We start from the raw sequence: 9,034 nt of genomic DNA, 5'->3' as shown, positions 1-9,034 counted from the left end.
ATATTTTTTTTTTTTTTTTTAATTAGAAGAAGCATTTCATTACAACAGCATTAACCTATTCAATAACATTTTTCTGAGCTAGGGTACATGTCTTTCAAAATTGGCTGTACATTTCTAGGTTTACAGATGAATTAATTGGGTGAGAACATTTGATTTTTTTACCCAAGCCTTATCTACATAGCACATGATAATTAAAAATACCAGACTGATGGATTTAACCTTATTGGATGTTTAACAGCCATACTTGAGGCCTATACTAATGTGGTCAGAGGGACTTAAAGGACAGTTTTTGCCCCTTGCCCTCCAAGGTCGACTAAGTTCCAGGGGACTATAGCACTTCTCTAAAAACTTCCTGTAACTGTGGTGAGTCACTGGCCCTCTTGTTCAGGGAGGCCATGGAGACCCCACAAGATGGACGTGAACCAGTGTCCAGTCTACAAAGAGGAGGATCAACTCAGAGGAAACATCTCATCCATACTTCCAAGTGAAGACAGACATGGTTGAGCAGGACCTTTGATTTACCTTCACATAGATGGAACTGGCAAAAGAAAGGAGCCAGGGGCTCTTCCCAAGCCCATGTGACCCCTGAGGAACAGTGCCTCTAATGACCTTAAGTATAAAAATAGATATATTTGGGCCAATTGTATGGCCTTAAACACCCAAAAGGAAAGTATAACCAAAGAGTAAAGTCATCAATATATTTCTCTAAGAGTTCAAGGGGTTACCTTTCCCAGATATTAGACTTAAGTCCACATAAAAAGCCAATTATTTCTCATTGAGGATTTTGTTCCTAATCAGAAAGTGCTGTTCAGATGTAAGACTTCAAATCTTGGTCTATGATACTGTAGTGCCCACATGTAGCTAAGGGAGACAACCAGCTATTATTCTAAAAGGATGGATAAATTTGTTTTCTCCCCCTATCTAGAAGCCTTTGAGAGGGAACTGACACTGATTCTAACCACTCCAACAGGTATCAAAATACTTGAAAGCAAATCCTGAATCCATTACTCTTGAGTCCAGCCTTGGCAGACAAAAGAAAAATGAGGAGGAACCCAATAGAGGGATGATTTGGAAGCCCTTGTCAAGAAATTACAATACACTCTCATATGAATATTTGAAATTTGCCATGTTCTGACTTTTTTCTAGTTCCCTGCCTAGAACTTGTAATGCTAATTATTCTTGCCTTTACTTCTCCTTCACATTTCCTATTTGCCAGTCAAGGACTTTCCTTTCCCCCTAGAGAGAAGAGTTATACAATTTTGGAGTCTTTTAGATAGACCCATTGAAGGGGTACTCCAATTCTCACCCTGTTCCCTGTTCAGCATGGAAGAAGCCAGAGCGGTCTGTGCCAAATTCCCTATTGTCAATTTGGGTAACCTCTTCAGAGGATGGTGTGTTAAGAAGAGGAAGTAGGAATTGGCTAGGCAGTTCATGTAAAAAGACCCCAAAGAAAAGTAGCCAGTTTCTTGGCTAAAACTCACAATGTTCTTGGGCCTCTTAGCAACATACTCAGTTCCAAAGGCCAAAAATATCAAAAGTATTTGGGAGTTTTTATCTAATCCTTAAAAGATTTTAGGGTTCCCTCTTCAGAGGGGAGATGTTAGGGTAGCCAAAAGCCCCGTTAGAAAAAATAAAAGAAAGAGTACATGAAGTTATCAGAAAAAGTGATGGGGAGATATGGGAAGAGTCAGAGGGGAGGGAGTGGGCATGGATTTGATCAAAATACCTTATATGCATGTATGGAATTCTCAATAATTTTTTTTTAAAAGAGCACTGACTGCTCTTGCAGAGAACCCAGGTTTAATTCCCAGCTCCCACATGGTGGGTAATAGCTATCCATAATTCCAGTTTCAGGGGATCTTACACCTTCTTCTGACCTGTGTGGGCATTGCACGGCCAGGTACACTTAAACACATACACAGGCAATACATAAAATTAAAAAATAATAAGTAAAATATTTTTTAAAAAGAAAAAGTCTAAGAATTGAAAGTAGAAAGTGAAATAACATGATTTTCAGGAGATAAGATTGTCTATGAAGGAAATACTCTACAAATAATTACAATGAAAGCATTCGAAAGAACTGCTGGAAGCAAGTAAATATATATTTATGTGTCAGCTGAGCTTCCATAGACAAGCAATGATCACATAGAAAGCATTAGCTAAAAACGCAGTGTCAGTGGCATAAAAGCAGATGCCACTGGAAGTATATATTATATGCATAATCCACTTATGGATAAATGATAAAATATGAGGCACTGGAGAGATAGCTCAGTGGTTAAGAGCACTGGCTGCTCTTGCAGAGGACCCAGGTTCGATTCTCAGTATCCACACAGCAGGTAACAACTGTCTGTAACTCCAGTTCCAGGGGAATCCAATGCCCTCTTTTGACCTCCATGGGCATTGCATGGCGTATGTGTACTTACATACATGCAGGCAATACACCCATACACAAAACATAAAAATGATAAAATATTTTGTTTTAAAAATTAGTGGGGGCTGGAGAGATGGCTCGGTGGTTAAGAGCACTGGCCGTTCTTGCAGAAGACCCAGGTTTGAATCCCAGCACCCACACAGCGACTAACAACCATCTGTAATTCCAGTTCCAGGATATCAGACACCCTCTTTTGTCTTCTGTGGGAATGACACAACACGGGTGCACTCTTACACACATGCAGGCATACTATTCATACACATATAATAAAAATAAATAAATCAGAAAAATAAGAGTGCCTAAATAACGAATGCAAATATAATGCTTATGGATAGAAGATTGTTTTTCAAAGATTGTGATTCTCTCAAGTTGACCTATACATTGATAAAACTCCATTAAAACGGAAACCTGTTCTGTATTTTTTGTAGAGTTTGACAAGCAGACCTGAAAATCTATATAGAAGAATCAAGAAGGAAGAAGATTGGTGGGAAACCTGCACTACTGGACACGGAAACTTATCAGACTGTGTAATTGAAAACATGCTGATGCTGGAAGAGAGAGACAAGTACAGCAGGACAGAACGGAAGGATCCATGAAAGTCTGTTACTATACAGAAACTTGATTTGCACAGATCAACAGGGAGGAACTAGGCTATTTCATAAATGACAAGTTCCCAAATGATAATTTAGCTCATATATATGCATATGTATTATAAAATCACCCTGAGAACAGATGCTTGCCTTTGATCATAACCCCAAATCAATCTAGGTGGCAAAAGAGTTAGTATGAAGTACAAATACATAAAATTTTAGAATAGTATATGAAGAAATAATTTCAAGAATTAGAGTAAGGTTTGGTTTATTCATGTTTTTATTTTTATATTTTATTTAATATGCATACATATATGTACTGTGTTTTGATCAAATCCACCCCCATTCCCTCCCCTCCAATTCCTGCCCTATCTCCCCCTGCATTTTCCCCTCCCAACTTCTTGTGCTCTCTCTTTTTTTAAACACCCATTGAGTCTACTTAGTGCTTCCTATATGTGTATAGGTGTGGGACTATGTACTGGGGCATGGATAGCCTCCAGGGCTACAATAAAGGCAAGTTTTTAAAAGAAAGCCCCAAATCATAAACTACACAGGGAAAGAGTAATATATTCAACTACATTAAAATAAATTCAGATCATTAAAAGACCCAATGATGAGAATGAAAAAAGATGAAATAAAAGCTGGGAAAAGAGATTCACAACATATTATTGGCAAGAGATTTATATTTTATTCTTTAAAATATATTTTAATATAATAAATATATTACATTCTTTGTAATATAAAATCTTGGAAGAAACAAGAAGAAAAGCAATATAAAAGTAGGGGAATGTAGGGGCTGGAGAGATGGCTCAGTGTTTAAGAGCATGGGCTGTTCTTACACAAGACCTGGGTTCAAATCTCAGCACCCATGTGGTGCCTAACAACCGTCTACCATCCATAACTCCCGTTCCAGGGGATTTGACGCCCCCTTCTGACCTCCACGGGCATTGCACGACATAGGTACACTTTCATACATGCAGATAATATACTCATACACATACAATAAAAATAAGCCGGGTGTGGTGGCACATGCCTTTAATTCCAGCACTCAGGAGGCAGAGGCGGGCAGATCTCTGTGAGTTCAAGGCCAGCCTGATCTATATAGTGAGTTCCAGGCCAGTTGGGGCTACAGGGAGACCCTGTCTCAAAAAGACCAAAAAAAACAAAACAAAACAAAACAAAACAAAAAACCGTCCAAATAAATGAATAAATAAAGTGGGGGAATGAATATGAGCCAGATTTTCTCAAAGAGGAGCACACATAGCCTATAATCATAGTGGAAAATGTTGACTTTATTTGTTATCAGAGAAATGCAAACTGAAACTCAAACTGGAGAGTGTCAGTTACCATCTTAAAACAGGCATAACTACTTGTTATTTCTCATTTGTTCTGTTGATAAGGAATCTCAGCAGCTTAGGTGGGTGGCTGACTCTTGTTCAGGAAGTTTCTTATGGTTTCTGGGAGTTGGGATAGGGTGGTGGTGATGGTGTGTCAGTGTTTGATGAGCCCCTGAGTTTGATCCACAGGAAAAAACAAAGCCAGGTGTTGTGTCACACGCTTGTAATCCCAGCATTGGGGTGGTGGAGAAAGGTGGATCTATGTAGCTTACTGGCCAGTCAAGTTAACCTATTGCTGAATTCCAGGTCAGTGAGAGACCCTGTCTCAAAAAACTGTCAGTCCTGAGAACAACAGCTGAGGTTGTTCTCTGGCCTCCATCTACACATGCTCACTCACCTGGCTAGCATGGTGATTTCAGCTTGTTGGTTGTTTCTTTGTGGAGGAAATGCTTGAACAACACAGCAGTTGGATTCTCTCACAGTAAGTGATCTCGGAGAAAGACAGTCAAAATTTGCAGTGTTATTTATGGTCTTGCCAAGAAACCATGGTTTCTAATTTCTTAAATATCCTCTTGTTTACACGGGTCAGCTGTGTTTAGCACGTGAGTGCCAGAAACAATTACTGAGTCATTTCTGATGTAGTCACAGTCACTCATATATGGAACAAAGTGACAAAAGTTAGAAATCTATTTCTTCCTGCCATGAAAGGGACATGTTACACTCTCTGAGATCATAAAGATGACTCACAATCAGAAGAGTCCTGTATTGTATGGATCCTCCATTTTTTGCCATCCATTTGGGGAGAAAGAAAGACACGAAACCATGTGGAACAATAGAAGCACTGTGGGAATATAAAGCAGTACAACCGTGCTGGAAAAAAATTGTTACTTTCTAGGAAAGGTGAACTTGTATCTAACTCAGAAATTCTATCCCCGTTATGTTCTTTAAAAAAACTTTTGCACATGTACACTAGATAACGTGTTCACAGAACCTGACTCTTCCAGGCAAAATTCAAGAACAGTCTGCAAGTGAATTGAATGCTATGCTTTAAACCTGGTTTGTGTTCTCTAAGGGTTCGTTATGATTAAAGGCATGGTCTCCAAGGCAGAGCCTTTGGGACGTAGGGAAGAGTGGGAGGTCCTTACATCATTGGTCACCAAGTGTTTCTCATGTGATTCTTGAGTTCTTCTTACAGAGTGTTGAGCAAGCCTGGCTCAACTTTGCTCTTTCTTTCTGTTCCTACTCAAAGTGTGTTCAGATGTGACCAGTTTCCTGCAGATGCTACTGCTACTGCCATTCAACATGAGGTGATGTGGCCCTTACCAGAACTGAGCCATACAGTCATCATGACCTCACACTTCCCAGTTGTCAAGTAAATCAACTCTTTCTTTTTATAAAGTTAGCTGCCTCAGATATTTCATTGTAGCAAAGTTGCTATGATTCATAAGATGTATTTATGAAGTGGAACACTACGTAATTATGCCCAAATCAATGATCTTCTGTGATGGCTAATCCTGGGTGTCAACTTGACTGGATTTGGGATTAATTTAAATGGGAGAGATCTTCTTGATTGGATTATCTGAAGCTGGAAGACACATGCTAAAAGTGGGTGTTACCTTCTGGTGGCAGCCCGGACAAAAAGGCTGCTTGCTTTTTGCTGCTCGCCTTCTCTCTCTCTCATGAGTTTGTCTTGTTGCTGTAGACTGAAGACTACCCAATCTTTCGGAATTCATCAGACCTTCAGCACCAGATTGGGACTACTGAGACAGCCAGCCTCGTGGACTGAGCGACTACCGGATTCTCAGCCTCTCCAGTGTGGTGTAGCCATTGTTGGACTACTTGGACTCTATCCTGTGAGCTAATCTGATAAATACCTATGTTTGTTCTACTGGTTCTGTTTCTTTGGAGAACCCCGATTAATACAACTTCAGATGCATGTATCAACCTTAAACTAAAAACAATGGTGAACAGAAGGACAAAGTCACAAAGGGCTGCACACAATATAGTCTTTAAGAACCATATATATATACCATGAAGCTATAAAGAAAGGCAAGAGAATGATCAATACAAAATAGAGGATGGCAGCCATTTCCTTGAGAGAGATCAAGAAGTCATCGACGAGGGATATGTAAAAGGCTCCAAGGAACTGATAACATATTTCTCAAATGCTGTGAGGCCTTATTATTCCTTAGGTGCACAGCCACATTTTTATAGTTCTTTTGTAAAAATGACATACTTCACAATAAAAAACATTGAAAATTAAAGTGCTCTTTTACAAAAACAAATTAAAAATGTTAGACCTATTTTATCAAAGGAGTGAATTTTTAAAATATTCACCATTATACACTGAATATCTCCCCATCCCTCCCTGTCAAAATAGAAAAACATAAAAGTGCCCAGCCTGGAAGAGAGAGCTGAGCTGTCTCAACTCACATGATAGTCCCAAAGTCTTGGAAGTTTGTTCTCAGCACTACCTTCCACTCACTGCTGGCTCTAGATCTCTGCTGTAGGTTTTCAAGAGAAGGGCTAAAAACTAGATGGAGAATAAGCCACCCCTGTCCAAACTTCATGCAGGAAAAAGATGGAGTTCTGAAATTGATTTGCTAGGTGAATTTTACTGCTTTTCAGACCTGCCCAATCCATGATTTTGATGTTAAAATACACATTGCTCTTTTCATTCTCCTAATTTTATTCAAATGTTTTAGCATAGAAGTGTCCTCAGTTCCACTGTTAATCACATGGGCCAAAATATTAGGGTTTTCCTTTTGACACACATACAGAAAAATCAGCAGAAAGTATTTCCAGAGACAAAGCACATTTTTCTAATGCAGATACTAAGCATAAAATAGTTTTGCGTGTGAGAGTGTATCACTATGTAGCCTAGCTAGTCTCAAACTCATGGTCCACTTATCTTTATTTCCTTAGTGTTGGGATGCTGGAATTAACTGAAATTAGCCATGTCCAGTTAATTGATAAACTTCTTAAGTTGTAAAATTCTTGTCAAATCATAGATTGCTTTCAATAATGTATATTCATTCTAATTGCATAATTATATAAAAATAATTCATTGACATATGAAAAAGCAGCAGAAAATTGAAAGACCCATGTATTATTCAGAGTTCATTGGTTGCAAGCTGCCAAGTTCAAATACAATTGGTTCAAACTAAAAATGAATTTATGATTGATTCTCAGTTTTTGATTAAGATCAAGTGAAGAATTTATGAGAAGGTTCTGGAATGTTCTGTCAGACTGAGAGCATCTGACCAACCAGACTTTGGAAAGGGTAGGCATTATAGTACCTCCAGGAACCTAGGTAACAGAGTTGGGTGATATTTTTTGTAGGTACTATCAATCAAAATAAGTTAGCTTCAATATTTTCTCAATTTATGTACCATTATGCTTTTAAATTCCTGCTACACTGGGGCCTGGTTTTGGGTCATATGACCATTCATTTGATATAAGGAATGCATGGTGTAACTGATGAAGACTGCTGTCATGTCAGGGTTAGGCGTCAGGGGGAGGGTCAAAATTTTCCAAAGGAAACCAAAATGTTATTAAGAGATGGATATATTGATAATGGGCTAATAAAGGCATACATCCACTGTAACCCCCTTAATAGAAATTAATTTTGCTGTGATATTTTTATCCAGAGCCATTATGTAAAATAAATTAGTACTGTAAATATATGGGCTTCATAAAAAAATACCATGACCTGCATTGCCTGAAACAGAAGAAATTTGTTTTCTCACAGTTCTGGAGACTGAAAGTCCAAGATCTGGTGCCAGCACAGCACAGCTATGGTGAAGGCTCTCCTCCTGACTTATGGGCAGCCACTTCCTTGCCTTACATTCATGAATGTCTGCAGAGGGATCACTTTTCCTCTTCTCATAAAACAACCAATCCTAATGGATTAAACCCCACTCCTATAAACTCATTTGACATTAAGCAACTCCTAAAAGTTCAATCTTCCAAGCGCAGTCATGTACCTTCATTACCCTCCTAAATACCTTGAAATACAGTCACATGGGAAGTTCTGATGTCAACATATAAATTGGTGGGCACAATTAAGTCTATCATGGGACCTACTGTATGATCATGAGATGCTCCTTGCCCTCCTAGGTTGACTAAGTTCCAGGGGACTATGAGCATCTCTCAAAATGTCCTGTAACTGTGGTGAGTCACCTGTCCTCTTGAGCAAGGAGGCCATGGAGAACCCACCAGATGGACCTGAACCAGTGTCCAGTCTATACAGAGGAGGGTCAACACTGAGGAATCATTTACTCTGTGCTTCCAAGCGAAGCCAGCCGTGGTCAAGCAGGACCTTTGATTTATCTTCACATAGATGGAACTGGTAAAAGAAAGGAGCCAGGGGCTCCTCCAAAGCCCATGTTACCCCTGAGGAACAGATCCTCAAATGACCTTAAGAGTAAAAATAAATGGTTTTATCTGGACCAACTATAGGGTCTTAAACACCCCAAAGGAAAGTATAACCAAAGATTAATGGGGTCAATATAATTTTTAAGAGTCCGTGTATATAGCTAAAGGCGACATAACAAGAAACAATGCCAGACAGGAGTACCATCCTTTGACTTGTTGTCCGGGGTGGCCCAAGAGACTCCCAGACAGTAACCCAGCACAGAACTGGGAAAATGAACAGCAGACCCCAATCTTATCTA

Source organism: Nannospalax galili, unplaced genomic scaffold (genome assembly GCF_000622305.1).
Source record: "Nannospalax galili isolate Female #2095 unplaced genomic scaffold, S.galili_v1.0 scaffold417, whole genome shotgun sequence".
Taxonomy (NCBI): domain Eukaryota; kingdom Metazoa; phylum Chordata; class Mammalia; order Rodentia; family Spalacidae; genus Nannospalax; species Nannospalax galili.
The sequence above is the reverse complement of the archived record's forward strand: the minus strand, read 5'-3'. Positions refer to the sequence as shown.